Raw genomic sequence first — 14,818 nt, 5'->3', positions numbered from 1 at the left:
GATCTTTTAAAGCCAACATCATATAGACCTATTTCTTTGTTAAACACTGATTATAAAATAATAGCAAAAATCTTATCTAACAGATTATCTAAATACTTACCAAAATTAATACATATGGATCAAAAAGGATTTATTAAAAATAGACAATCGGCAGATAATGTAACTCGGTTATTTAGTATATTCATTTGGCTCAAAAGAGGGAGGAAATAAGTGTGGCAGTTGCTTTAGATGCAGAAAAAGCATTTGATAGATTGGAATGGGGTTTTTTTATTTATGGTATTGGAAAAATATGGATTAGGAGTATCTTTTATAAAATGGATTAAAACCTTAAATACTAATCCCAAAGCTAAAGTAGTGACAAATGGTCAAATTTCAACACCATTTCAGTTAACAAGGTCAATTAGGCAAGGTTGTCCATTATCACCTGCTTTATTTGTGTTGGTGATAGAACCATTAGCTGAATTAATTAGAATGGACCCAGATATTAAGGGTTTCAGAGTTAACCAGGAGGAATACAAGATTAACTTGTTTGCTGATGATGTTCTGCTTTATTTAACAAACCCATTACACTTGTTGCGTAAATTATCCTCTAGATTAGAAGAATATGGGAAAATATCAGGTTACAAAATAAATTGGGATAAAAGTGAAATTTTACCTCTTACTAAAGGAGATTAAAGTCAATGTCGATTATTAACTCAATTTAGATGGCGGACAAATGGTATAAAATATTTAGGTATAAGAGTTGATAATGATATAAAGAACTTATATAAAATAAATTACTTAACATTATTGAAAAAAATTCAAGAAGATCTTGATAAATGGATGATATTACCAATAACATAAGTAGGTAGAGTAAATACTGTAAAAATGAATACATTCCCTAGACTACAATACTTATTCCAATCACTACCAATACATCTACCCCAGAAGTTTTTTTGAGAGTTAAATAAATATGTGAGAAAGTTTCTTTGGAAAGGTAAGATGTCAAGAATATCGTTGGAAAAATTGACATGGAAATTTGATCTAGGAGGGTTACGACTTCCAAATTTTAAGAATTATTATAAAGCAAATCAACTTAGGTTTATTGCATCTTTTTTTGAGAAAGATAGACTGGCATTGATTAGAATAGAACTAGATAAAATAGGAGAAAATACACCAGAAGATTTTATATATAAATGGGAATCTAAATGGATACGGGAAAAGAAAGAACCTCCTATATTAAAACATTTGATTGACTTATGGAATAAGATAAATGTTGATGATGAGACAAAGAAATCTTTATTAGCAAAGAGATCTTTAATCCAAAATAGACTTATTCCTTTTACAATAGATAATCAACTTTTATATAATTGGTTTCAAAAAGGGATTAGGTATATAAGAGATTGTTTTGAAGGAGGTATATTAATGTCATTTGATCAATTAAAGGATAAATATAAAGTATCAAACAACACTCTTTTTTGTTACTTCTAATTAAGGGCTTATTTAAGAGAAAAATTAGGTCAAACAATGTTATTGCCGAAACCTAATGGAATAGAAACTTTAATTCAAAAAGGAAAAACTAAAAACATTATTTCTTGTATGTATAGCTTGATTCAAAAACAGGCAATTAAACAAGGAATCCATAAGTCAAGACAAAAATGGGAAAGTGACTTGAATATTAAAATTGAAGAAACAAATTGGTTAAGACTTTGTCTTGATAGTATGACAAATACAATAAAAGTCCAGTTAAGATTAGTGCAATATAATTTTTACATCAATTATATATTACACCACAAAAATAAATAAATTAAATCCAAATTTATCTGATCAGTGTTTCCGACGTAACCAAGAAATCAGTACTTTTTTACATTCTACTTGGTCTTGTTCTAAAATTCAACCTTTTTGGTCAAATTTAAGAGCTTTATTGGAACACAACTTCCACATAATCCAATATTATTTTTATTAGGCGATGTTGAAGGGATAAAATCGAAACCCAAATTGAATAAATATCAGAAAGAATTCATAAAAATTGCACTGGCAGTAGCCAAAAAGGCTATTGCAGTTACTTGGAAATCGGATTCATACTTAAGTATAAATCGTTGGAAGAATGAAATTTCCAGCTGTATTCCACTTGAAAAAATTACTTATAATTTAAGAGATAAATATAAAACATTTTTGAAAATTTGGCACCCTTATTTACAAAAGACAGGATTAAATATATAGCTGCTCTGAAGATAAAATAATTGGTTATTTGGGAAAAGAAAGAAATATATATACTAAAGTTATTACGAACTCCGTGGAGCACGTGGGGATCTTCCGATATCCAGGCACTCTCTCTTTTTTCTTTTTCTTTTTTTCTATAGGGATGTTAGGGGGGAGGGGCTAAGGGGAGGCGGGAAGGGTATATATTTTTTTCTTTCTGTAATCATTTGAAAGCTCAATAAAAAAAGTTTAAAAAAAAAGGATTTGAGTACAGGAGCAGGGATGTTCTACTGCAGTTGTACAGGCCTTGGTGAGACCGCACCTAGAATATTGTGTGCAGTTTTGGTCCCCTAATCTGAGGAAAGACATTCTAATCATAGAGGGAGTACAGAGAAGGTTCACCAGATTGATTCCTGGGATGGCAGGACTTTAATATGAAGAAAGATTAGATCGACTAGGCTTATACTCACTGGAATTTAGAAGATTGAGGGGGGATCTTATTGAAACCTATAAAATTCTAAAGTGATTGGACAGGCTAGATGCAGGAAGATTGTTTCCGATGTTGGGGAAGTCCAGAACGAGGGGTCACAGTTTAAGGATAAAGGGGAAGCCCTTTAGGACCGAGTTGAGGAAAAACTTCTTCACACAGAGAGTGGTGAATCTGTGGAATTCTCTGCCACAGGATACAGTTGAGGCCGGTTCATTGGCTATATTTAAGAGGAAGTTAGATATGGCCCTTGTGGCTAAAGGGATCGGGGGTATGGAGAGAAAGCAGGTACAGGGTTCTGAGTTGGATGATCAGCCATAATCATACTGAATGGCGGTGCAGGCTCGAAGGGCCGAATTGTCTACTCCTGCACTTATTTTCTATGTTTCTATGAATGAGATATGTCTTATTGAAACCTAGCAAATGTTGTAAGACTTTGATAGAGTGGATGTGGAGAGAATGTTTCTATGGTGGGCGAGTCTCAGACCAGGGAACACAGCCTCAGAACAGAGGGATAGAGAACGGAGATAAGGAAGAATTTCTTGAGCCGGAATTCTGTGGACTTCTTTGCCCCTGGTGGCTGTGAAGGCCAAGACATTGGGTATATTTAAGGCAGGTTAATAGATTCTTGATTAGTCAGGGCGTGAAGGGATACAAGGAGAAGGCAGAGAGGGGCTTAGAGAGAAAATAGATCAGCCATGATGAAATGGTGGAGCAGGGTCAAATAGCTGAATTCTGCTCCTATATCTTATTGTCTTAAAAGCAATAATCAAATCAGAAAATGATAAACAAGAGAGATTCTGCTCTGATGCTGATGAAGGATCTCAGCCCAAAATGTCAACTGCTTCTTCCTTCCCATAGATGCTGTGTAACCTGCTGAGTTCCTCTAACATTAGCATGTGTTATACCAAATGCAGGATGAGGTGCTACGGTTACAGAGAAAGGGCAGAGAGGCAGACAAGATACAAGGCTATGACAAGGAAGACTGTGCTGCCAGGAGTCTATCTCATCAGAAAATTAAAGTAACACAAGGTGTTACTGCTGTTAGCTGCTGTTAACACAAAGCGTCTACACCATGCATACCTGAAAATAATATGCAGACCTGATGAAGCTGCAACATGGAAGCTTAACAATAATAAAAACACACATGATGTGGATAACGTTACGTAATTCTAAAACCATGCTGGAAAGGGAGGCAATTTTAATAAAAGAATTGGAATAAAGGAATAAACAGCAAGACCATTAAAAATGAGTGTGCCAGAGAGGGAGTTATTGGAATTGAGGTAAACATAAAGGCATGATCTCAAACTGAATGGTGTACTACTGTGGGATTTTGTGAGTAAAACATGAGTCATGTTATGTGCTTAACAAAAGCTGCAGCTCTTTACTTCCATTTTGAACCAAAAGCAGTTGCCTGACACTGGCGTGGGCACGTTAGACACCATCTCTTAAAGTGAGTACAACGTTCAATAATAGTGTTTGTGAATTATGTAGAGCAATTTTGATTATGAACAATAAGTGTCATCTGTCTCCCATTACATAACCCTGCACAGGGTCCCTTCCAGAATTGACCAAACCAGACATTGAAAGTATGACTAACTGTTGTACAAGCCGCCTGTTTCGAGTCCTACATGCCTTAGTTGAGGTAACAACAGGTGCCTGTGGTTCATCCAGGGGTGTGCTGACACATATATAGTCATGTGGTGATGCAGGGGCTATGCTAGTGGAGCCACCCAGGTCTTAGTGGGCTGGTTTAAGGTGGTCTACAGAAATATTTTCACATTTACCCTTCCTAGCTACAATAAAAGTCTTTTCACCCCATTCCAAAACACAGAATAGGCCATCAGAAAGGGGCTTAAGGGGGCGTTGACGTTGAAACCAAGAATGCTGATGGGAGTTAGAAATAGCTGTAAAAGAATTGAGTTTACTGAGGAGGGCGGAGCACTGCTGAGACGCTGACCAAGTGGTTGTGGCGTCAGGAATAAAATCACCCAGCACCTGTAGTGGCTGCCCATAGATCGTTGACTTCAGGTCCCCTTCTGGAGCTCCAGCAGGACTTGTGGGAGACAATCATGTCAACACTCATCCATCAGCGAAGCCCTTACAGCAGCCTTCAAGGAACAGTGAAAACACTCACACAGGACAGAGGATAGTGGGTGAAACGCCTTGGTGTGATGCAATTTAATGCTGGGTTTCTAGGCCGTGGCGGCTCAGAGCTCTGACATGAATTAGGGACTGCGGTCAGAACAATATCAGATGGGGTGCCAAACCAAGTTTCCCAGGTGTTGATGAATATCCAACACACTGATGAAGCAGAATGCCTGCAGCCATTGTCGATGCTAGAGAGGCAATTTCTGGCCACCTGGCGATATGGTCCAATGAGTGAGAAGCATAAAGCTGTGGGGTGGGGGAGAGGATCAACCATGTCCTCATTAACATGGTCAATCCATTGCTCAGAGACCTTGAAAGGTGTTGATAGTGCCTGAATGTGATGGATAATTTTCGCCTGCTGATGGCATTGGTGAGCCTCAGTGACCTCTGGCTGGTGGCTAATGAAAGAAGGGTAGTCACTAAATACTTTGTTCTTCTCACTTTTTCTGGCAAACAGTCATCACAAGTAATTATCTGTAACTTCCCTTTGGATTTGGAGGCAACTTGATGAGGCAGGACTGAGGCAAGTCGAGGTGGCAGGCCCATCACTAAGAGCATGAAAGGTTGGGCACAGGCCCCCAGAGCATATTGGCACGACTGAACACGATGTTCAGGTGGAGAATTACAGGCCGAATCGAGGCAGCCATCTCTGGCGTATCCAAGCAGCAGAATTTGTTGTTCAGATGGACACTTAAGTGCCGGAACAGATTGGAAAGGAGAGGGTGTCGAGGCCCGAGGCTGGTTCAGGTTGCTGCCCTGCAACGTTTAATCAGCTCTGTGCTGAACCAAGGGATTCTCTACCGACTTCATTTCAGAAACACTATTTGCTTGCGGTTACTATTCACTTGATGTTTTGCTTTTAGTGCACATTGAGTGTTCAATGGTCTTCTATATGGGTTATTTTATTCTTTTCTATATGTATATATTTATATGTGTTTGTGAGTGTGGTTTTATTTTTTGGTGTCTTTGTTTTGTGGATGCCTGTTAGGAGACAAAGCTCAAGGTTGTATAATGTATACATACTTTGATAATAAATGTACTTTGAACAGGCTTAGACTGCAGTCTGCTCCTGTGAAGCCTTCCTGCCTGGATGAAAGAGGCCACGCATGCAGTTAAAAAAGGTACGCCTCCAGTTTGCAGACACTATGGGGTGAGGGCGACTGGTTGAGTCATCGCATGTGAGAGAAGCTCCTGCATCTCTGCACTCGACGTCAGCCGACCACAGGCCCATGACTGCTGTTCTGTAAACCTGGATCTCTTGGTTGGAGCTTGGTCTGGGGCTGTGCTGGCACAGTCAACCCCAGTGGGTATGGCAGCATTGCCAGGCAATCAGCCACAGCCTTACCTTTTCCCTTTGATGTGCTGAGAAAGGCAAGCAGCTGCTACACACCTCCAAACAACTGTTTGTGCACAGCGCCCATGGTGTAGACTGAGGCATCAGCAGTGATGGCTAGAGGTGTGATGCAAAGCAGCTGAGTCGGTAGGGTTGCATTTGAAAGAGCTCATCTGGTGTCGAATGCTATGGTCATGTCCGCTGACCATGCAATTAAGGCCACTGTCTTTAAGGGCACTATACAAGTGGAGTGTAAGTTCAGCAGCTCTTGGAACAAAATGATGATAGAAATTCTATAAATTCACCATAGCTAAAAACTCCTGCAGTGCTTTGGTAGTGTGGGGCAGTGGAAGGTCCATAATAATGGCGACTTTTGACAGCAGGGGTGTTGCATCTTCTGTGGAGATGCAGTGGTCAAGAAAATCAGTAGTAGATACCCCGAACTGGCATTTAGAGGGGTTAGTAATCAGCCCACGGTGGCTTAAGTGCTTGAAGAGTGTGCCGAGATGTGATATGTGTTCGGTTTTGGGTGTGCTGAGGACAAGTATGTAGTCCAGGTAAACGAAAAGAAAATCTTTTATCACGGTGTTTATTAGTTGCAGGAAAATCTATGATCCATTTCTCAGCCCAAATGGCATGCACAGAAATTCAAGTAGGACAGATGGGGTTATAACAGCAATTTTGGGAATGTCCTCAGTGCACACAGGCACCTGATGGTACTCCAGACTAAGTATTCTTTAAAAAATATTATGTTCCCACTGAAATGTGCTGAGAAGTCTTGAATATTTGGGGCTATGTAACCATAGGAGATGGTGGCCAACTATCGGGCAGCTCTGTGCCTAGTAGTCATTTAGTCACCAGTGAAGTTGCGTGTTCTCACATTTGTGACCCAGACATCTACGTTGCTCCCCATTATTCCCTGTTCACAATCGCTTGTTGATCAATGCATAGAAGGAGGTGAGTCGCTTTTACTGTTTGTTAAAGTTTTGCCAAGCTGGACAGTTCAAATGAGAGTTTTTAACTCTCCAACAACACACACAAAATGCTGGTGGAACGCAGCAGGCCAGGCAGCATCTATAGGGAGAAACACTGTCGACGTTTCGGGCCGAGACCCTTCGTCAGGATTAACCGAAAGGAAAGATAGTAAGAGATTTGAAAGTAGTGGGGGGAGGGGGAAATGCAAAATGATAGGAGAAGACCAGAGGGGGTGGGATGAAGCTAAGAGCTGGAAAGGTGATTGGCAAAAGTGATATAGAGCTGGAGAAGGGAAAGGATCATGGGACGGGAGGCCTCAGGAGAAGGAAAGGAGGGGGGGAGCACCAGAGGGAGATGGAGATCAGGCAAACAACTAAACATGTCAGGGATGGGGTAAGAAGGGGAGGAGGGGCATTAATGGAAGTTAGAGAAGTCAACGTTCATGCCATCAGCTTGGAGGCTACCCAGCCGGTATATAAGGTGTTGTTCCTCCAACCTGAGTTTGGATTCATTTTGACAGTAGAGGAGGCCATGAATAGACATATCAGAATGGGAATGGGACGTGGAATTAAAATGTGTGGCCACTGGGAGATCCTGCTTTTTCTGGTGGACCGAGCGTAGGTGTTCAGCGAAACGGTCTCCCAGTCTGCGTCGGGTCTCACCAATATATAAAAGGCCACACCGGGAGCACCGGACACAGTATACCACATCAGCCGACTCACAGGTGAAGTGTTGCCTCACCTGGAAGGACTGTCTGGGGCCCTGAATGGTGGTGAGGGAGGAAGCAGGTGTAGCACTTGTTCCGTTTACAAGGATAAGTGCCAGGAGGGAGATCGATGGGAAGGGATGGGGGGGACGAGTGAACAAGGGAGTTGGGTAGGGAGCAATCCCTGCGAAAAGCAGAAAAGGGGGTGAGGGAATAATGTGTTTGGTAGTGGGATCCTGTTGGAGGTGGCGGAAGTTACGGAGAATTATACGTTGGACCTGGAGGCTGATGGGGTGGTAGGTAAGGACAAGGGGAACCCTATCCCGAGTGGGGTGGCGGGTGGATGGGGTGAGGGTAGATGTGTGGGAAATGGGAGAGATGCGTTTGAGAGCAGAGTTGATGGTGGACGAAGGGAAGCCCCTTTGTTTAAAAAAGGAAGACATCTCCTTCGTCCTGGAATGAAAAGCCTCATCTTGAGAGCAGATGCGGCGGAGACGGAGGAATTGTGAGAAAGGGATAGCATTTTTGCAAGAGACAGGGTGGGAAGAGGAATAGTCCAGATAGCTGTGAGAGTCTGTAGGCTTATAGTAGATATCAGTAGAAAGGCCGTCTCCAGAGATGGAGACAGAAAGATCAACAAAGGTGAGGGAGGTGTCAGAAATGGACAAGGTAAATTTGAGGGCAGGGTGAAAGTTGGAGGCAAAGTTAATGAGCTCAGCATGCGTGCAAGAGGCAGTGCCAATGCAGTCATCGATGTAGTGAAGGAAAAGAGGGGGATGGATACCGGTATAGACTTGGAACATGGACTGTTCCACAAAGCCAACAAAAAGGCAGGCATAACTAGGACCTATACGGGTGCCCATGGCTACACCCTTGGTTTGGAGGAAGTGAGAGGAGACAAAGGAGAAATTGTTGAGAGTAAGAACTAATTCCGCTAGATGGAGGAGAGTGGTGGTAGAGGGGAATTGGTTAGGTCTGGAATCCAAAAAGAAGCGAAGAGCTTCGAGACCATCTCGGTGGGGGATGGAGGTATATAGGGACTGGTCGCCCATGGTGAAAGTAAGACGGTGGGGGCCAGGGAACTTAAAATCATTGAAAAAATTCAAAGCATGAGAAGTGTCAAGAACAGGTGGGAAGAGATTGAACAAGAGGGGATAAGACAATGTCAAAGTATGCAGAAATTAGTTCAGTGGGGCAGGAGCAAGCTGAGACAATAGGTCTACCTGGTTTCCTTTTTTAAACAAAGGGACTTCCCTTCATCCACCATCAACTCTGCTCTCAAACGTGTCTCTCCCATTTCCCGCACATCAGCCCTCACCCCATCCACCCGCCACCCCACTCGGGATAGGGTTCCCCTTGTCCTTACCTACCACCCCACCAGCCTCCAGGTCCAACGTATAATTCTCCGTAACTTCCGCCACCTCCAACAGGATCCCACTACCAAACACATCCTTCCCTCCCCCCCCTTCTGCTTTTCACAGGGATCGCTCCCTACGCGACTCCCTTGTCCACTCGTCCCCCCTCTTCCCTTCCCACCGATCTCCCTCCTGGCACTTATCCTCATAAATGGAACAAATGCTACACCTGCCCTTACACTTCCTCCCTCACCAACATTCAGGGCCCCAGACAGTCCTTCCAGGTGAGGCGACACTTTACCTGTGAGTCAGTTGGTGTGGTATACTGCGTCCGGTGCTCCCAGTGTGGCCTTTTATATATTGGTGAGACCCGACACAGACTGGGAGACCATTTCGCTGAACACCTATGCTCAGTCTGCCAGAAAAAGCAGGATCTCCCAGTGGCCACACATTTTAATTCCACGTCCCATTCCCATTCTGATATGTCTATTCATGGCCTCCTCTACTGTCAAAATGAATCCAAACTCAGGTTGGAGGAACAACACCTTATATACCGGCTCGGTAGCCTCCAAGCTGATGGCATGAACGTTGACTTCTCTAACTTCCGTTAATGCCCCTCCTCCCCTTCTTACCCCATCCCTGACATGTTTAGTTGTTTGCCTGATCTCCATCTCCCTCTGGTGCTCCCCCCCTCCTTTCCTTCTCCTGAGGCCTCCCGTCCCATGATCCTTTCCCTTCTCCAGCTCTGTATCACTTTTGCCAATCACCTTTCCAGCTCTTAGCTTCATCTCACCCCCTCCAGTCTACTCCTATCATTTCGCATTTTCCCCCTCCCCCCACTACTTTCAACTCTCTTACTATCTTTCCTTTCGGTTAGGCCTGACGAAGGGTCTCGGCCCGAAACGTCGACATCGCTTCTCCCTATAGATGCTGCCTGGCCTGCTGTGTTCTACCAGTATTTTTTGTGTGTTGTTGTTTGAATTTCCAGCATCTGCAGATTTCCTCCTGTTTGGTTTTTAACTCTCCGTAAGGCTGCATGGCCTTTTGTAATACCATGTGACCGATGTGCAAAAATAGTCAAATTCCAGGAAGGACACGATGCTTGATTTACTGCTGTAATCCTCATGTCTATCTGTATACCTAAAAGCCAATAAGTGTCAAAACTTTGGATAAGTTGTAAAAGCTACCTTATTTTACTTACCTGGCGTACAAATTTCTTGAATATCTTACATTTTACATAATTAACATACTGATTATTTATTTCTTTGCAGATTTACCAAACAAATTACTTAAAATCAATATAAAAATACTGAATTTTAAAATATGACAATTTAATCAAATATTTAATTTTCACTATTTATTTTATATTTTTTGCAGTCCCAATTTAAGTTGAAAAGTTGAAGAAAAGGAAGTATGATGAAAACTATGTATTATACGGTTTCACATGCATTAATGGCAGGATGGGACATAAAAGCCAGTGTTTCCTGTGCAGAAAAATTCTTGTGAATGGAAGTATGAAGTCAGCAAAACTGAAAGAGCACCTCATGTCTACCCATCCTGAAAATGCATCTAAAGATGTGGGTTTTTATTGTGCAAAGTAAGCTCAATTCAAACAGGTTGGGACACTTCCAAAACACGGATTTGCCATTTCACAAAAACATTTTATTTGAAGCATCCTATAAAGTTATTCACCAGATAGCTAAACAAAAGAAGCCCCATACATTCAGAGAGATTTTAGTAAAGCCATGTGCACTGGAAATGGTTGAACTAGTTTGTGGAGTGGAAAAAAAGGAAAAATTGGAAGTGATTCCCTTATCAAATAATGTGTTACATTCTAGAATAGTTGATATTTCTTTTAACATTTTGAAGCAGGTCCTTGAGGAATTAGCAGCCTCACAATTCCTATTTTGTATTCAACTGGATGATTTCTCAATGTAGTTAGCTCCTTGTTTTTGTCTGTTATGCACATGCTGATGCCATCCAAGAACTCTTATTTTGTGAATTCCTTTTGGAAACTACAAAGGCTGTCAAGGTTTTGGAAATGGTAAGAAGTTTTTCCAAACAAACCTTTGACTGGAAAGGAAAATTTCATAGTCCTTGAACAGATGGAGCTCTTGTGATATTTGATAATACATCTGGTGTTGCTACTTTAGTGAAGAAGGAGGCTCCTCATGTCATTGTCATTCATTGCTTTTTTACACAGCCATGCACTTTCAACAAAGAGTCATCCAACGACTCTGAAAGATGTTCTGTCAACAGCCATAAAAGTCATCAACCTTATTAGTAGCAGGTCTCTGAATAATCACAAGACTGTCAGGAAATGGGTGCAGAATATGAAGTGTTTCTCTACCACACAGAAGTTTGCTGGCTTTCAAGCAGAAAAGTCTTGAAGTGCTTGTTCAAACTAAAGCCAGGAGTATCACTTTTTCTTTTTTCATTGGCTCAAGCAAAGTAAGTGTTGGTGTTACTGAAGGTTGGGTGAGAGAATGAAAAAGAAGCATCTTTGGGTAAGGCTGCTCTTTTTCTGCTGCACAAGCGTGAAAAGTGTTGCTGTCGGAGGCCTACCGAAGACAGGAGTGAGAATATAAAGGGAGCATATTTGGGTAAATCCAGTCTTTTCTCGGCATCTCGTGTGCGGTAAGTATCAGTATTATTGCCCTACTGAGAGAGAGTAAGGGCAAGATTTGGAGAGAGAGAGTGAAAGAGAAGCAGCTTTGTAAGTCCAGTCTTTTTCAGCTGCACAAGTGTGGTAAGTGTGAGCATCAAAGGCCTAAACTCAGCAGCAAATAACAAGGTAGGGTCAAGCAGAGCGGCCATTGTCCAAGTGTGCCAGTGATAGAGTGGGAAGGCTTTGAGTTAACAGGCGTCTGTGAGAACAAGCAGAGGCACAGATAAGAAGAGGTAAGCTTTTTTTTTTTTTACAGAGTAATCAGGATGGAATGCCTTCCTGCCAAGTGTGGGGATTCAGGACTCCTGACAGTTTCCCTGATGACTACATCCGTGGGAAGCACACCCAACCTCAGCCGCTGACTGACTGGGTTATGGAATTGGAGCTGGAGTTGGATATACTCAGGATCATCCAGGAGGTTGAAGATATCATGGATGAGACCTTTGAAGAGGTGGTCATACCCAGAATACAGGCTTCAGACAGTAGATGGGTGACACCAGGAGAGGTAAGGGGATTAAGCAGAACCATCTCCCTCAGCAACAAGTAGCTCTCTTTGGGTACTGCTGGGAAGATGACCCATTAGTTCTCAGCAGCTGCAGCCAGGCTGGCGGCACTGTGTCTGGCTCTGAGGCTCAACAGGGAAGGGTAAAATCAGGCAGTCCGGTAGTGATAGTGGACTCAATAGTCAGGGGAAAGACTAGAGTTTCTGTGGCTGTGAAAGAGACAGAAAGATGGTGTGTTGCCTCCTGGCTAGGGTCCAGAGTGTAATAAGTGGCTGCAAGATGTTTGCAAGGGTGAGGGTGAACAACCAAAGGTCATGGTGCATTTTGAGACCAATGACATAGTAAAGGAGAAGCCCTATACAGTGAGTATATCCAGTTAGGAAAGAGGCTAAAGGACCTCCAAAGTAGTCATCTTTGGATTACTCCTGGTGTCATGGGCTAATGCAGGTAGGAATAGGATGATGAATAAATGGCTGAGGTGATGGTGCAGGGGGCAAGGTTTCAAGTTCTTGGATCATTAGAACCTTTTCTGGGGGAAGGGATGACCTGTACAAGAGGGATGGGTTGCATCTGAACTGGAGGGGAGCCAATATCTTGGCCGGCAGGTTTGCTATTGCTACACAGCAGGGTTGAAACTAGTTTTGCGGAGGAACTTGGGACCAGAACATGGGGTCAGAAAGTGAAGGATCAGACATGAAGATAGATGCTGGGGAAAGTACTGAAAGGCAAAATTGAAATAACAAGTATGTTGTGTTGGATAGTGTTGAGTGTCAGTATTTTAATGCCAGGAGTATTATTGGTAAAGGTGATGAACTTAGAGCAGGGAACAGTACATGGAACCATGATGTTGTGGCCATTACTGAAACTAGGTTGAGAGAGCGCAGGAATGGGTGATTAATGTACCAGGTTTTCAAAGTTTTGGACAAGATAGGAAAGGAGGTAAAAGAGGGGAGAGGGGAAGTTGCACAATTAATCAGGGACAGTTTCACAGCTGCACCCGGGGGAGACATAATGGAGGGTTCAGATACTGAGTCTATTTAATAGAACTCAAGAATAGGAAAGATGCAATCACACGGATGGGATTGTACTACAGACCCCCCACCCCGGTAGCCCCTGGGACTTTGCAGAATGGATATGTAAGCAGATTAAGGAGATGTGTAAAGATAATAGGGTTGTTGTCATGGGGGATTTCAACTTCCCTAAAATAAACTGGGACCTTCTTAATGATGGAGCAGAATTTGTTAAGAGTATCCAGGAGGTATCATATCAATATGTAGATGGTCCACCGAGAGGAGGGACTGTACTGGACCTGGTGATGGGTAATGGACTTGGCCAGATGACTGGCAGTTAGGGAACAGTGACCACAGCTCCTTAACTTTCGGGATAGTTATAGGTAAGGATAGGTATGTCTTGTGGGAGAGTCTTAAATTGGAACAGGTAAAAATAGGGCATTAGGTAGGAGCTAAGAAGAGTTAATTGGGAACACATTTTTTTCTGGCAAGTTCACATCAGACATGTAGAGGGTGTTTAAAGATCAATTACAGAGGGATGGCTATTGTAGAAGTGTCATGCATTGAAGGTGAGTGGGGGTAGGTTTAAGGGGGATGTGAAGGATGTTTTTTGCTCATAGTGGTGGATTCCCTGAATGTGCTGCCTGGTACGGTGGTAGAGGCAAATACCAAAGGCTTTTAATATACGGTACATTTAGATAGGCACATGAATATGAGGAAATGGAGGGATATGTAGGTAGGGGGGATTAGTTTTTGGTGTGGATTTGATTTGCATTTTGACAGGTTTTGCACAACATTATGGGCTGAACTGCCTGCTCCTGTACTGTACTGTTCTATGGTCTAAAAAGAAAACCTACTCTTGAAACAGTTTGAAAATAAAGGATTGCATCAATGGGTTGACTTACCTGGCAGATATTTTTAACCATATGAATAAAATAATCTTTCAATTCAAGGCGTTGAAGTCACCATTATGGATTCTACTGAAAAATTACAAGCTGTTTTGGCTAAACTGCCAATATGGAAGATAGTAGTAGAGGCAGACATCTTTGCAAACTTTCAACTGCTGGAGGAAATGCTTTACCAAGATGGAGTTGAGATACAAAATTCTGTCAATTTCTTTGCAAAAAGACATCTGTAAACACCTGGAAACACTTAAGAACTCTTTCAAAAGTTATTTCCATCTTGATGGCATTAAAGTTGAACCATGGATCTACAATTCTTTCCTTTCTGATATAAAAAGATGTTGATCTAGCCAAAAAATGAACTCATTGATCTTTGAACAAAAAACTTAACTCAAAAAGCCTTGAAGAACTCTGGTGTTCCTTGAGAGAAGCATATTCTTGCTTTGTCAAGTGAGCTATGGAAGCCTAAATTCCATTTGCAACAACATATCTTTGTGAATGAGGATTTTCAACATTTATAACCATTAAAACAAAAAAATCAAAATTG

General features: G+C 42.1%; 1 protein-coding gene across 2 annotated transcripts in view; it reads right to left on the bottom strand.

Moving 5' to 3' along the window:
- The window catches only part of LOC132405489 (uncharacterized), a 57,587-nt gene that overhangs the window by 37,817 nt on the left and 4,952 nt on the right, over positions 1-14,818 (bottom strand). The gene's annotated exons all lie outside the window — the stretch shown is intronic.

This window comes from Hypanus sabinus, chromosome 15 (assembly GCF_030144855.1).
Source record: "Hypanus sabinus isolate sHypSab1 chromosome 15, sHypSab1.hap1, whole genome shotgun sequence".
Lineage (NCBI taxonomy): Eukaryota > Metazoa > Chordata > Chondrichthyes > Myliobatiformes > Dasyatidae > Hypanus > Hypanus sabinus.
The sequence above is the reverse complement of the archived record's forward strand: the minus strand, read 5'-3'. Positions and strand labels throughout refer to the sequence as shown.